Genomic DNA, 503 nt, shown 5'->3' with positions numbered 1-503 from the left:
AAGGAGCAAATTGCTGGCTTAAATATTTGTAAGAGGAAAAATATATAAGTTTTGATAATATAAACAGGCAAGAGAAATATGTCAGAAGAGGATTTTTCCTCTTTTAGTACAATAAGCATAATTAGTGATATAAATAAAAAGGAAAACTAAAACTACTCATTGAAACATATTTATTGTTCAAACTAAACAAAATGCATGACAGATGTCACTGTGCTGATTCAAATAGTTACACTTTGTCCATAATTAGCACAGAAGGGCCATCAATGTGTTTGCACACAACCCCAGATTTGGAGAATATTTTAAAGTATTTTACAGAAGGATACAATTAAAAACAATGTGTATTTTATATACTTATTTCCCTACAATTTTGTTTCTTAAAAAAAGTACTCTGATAAAAGAAAACAAAAACTATTGAGACAGCCTGGCATCTGTATCTACAACTCTGAAGATTCAGACTAAATATACTTTTATCAAATTGTGAGTCTGTAAAAAATTGAAGATAA

General features: G+C 28.4%; 1 protein-coding gene across 1 annotated transcript in view; it reads right to left on the bottom strand.

The window, feature by feature from the left end:
• The window catches only part of DCAF6 (DDB1 and CUL4 associated factor 6), a 183,439-nt gene that overhangs the window by 72,985 nt on the left and 109,951 nt on the right, over positions 1-503 (bottom strand). The gene's annotated exons all lie outside the window — the stretch shown is intronic.

Source organism: Propithecus coquereli, unplaced genomic scaffold, assembly GCF_000956105.1.
Source record: "Propithecus coquereli isolate 6110/MARCELLA unplaced genomic scaffold, Pcoq_1.0 Scaffold56, whole genome shotgun sequence".
Classification (NCBI taxonomy): domain Eukaryota; kingdom Metazoa; phylum Chordata; class Mammalia; order Primates; family Indriidae; genus Propithecus; species Propithecus coquereli.
Note: the sequence above shows the minus strand (reverse complement) of the source record. Positions and strands in the feature narration are given on the sequence as shown.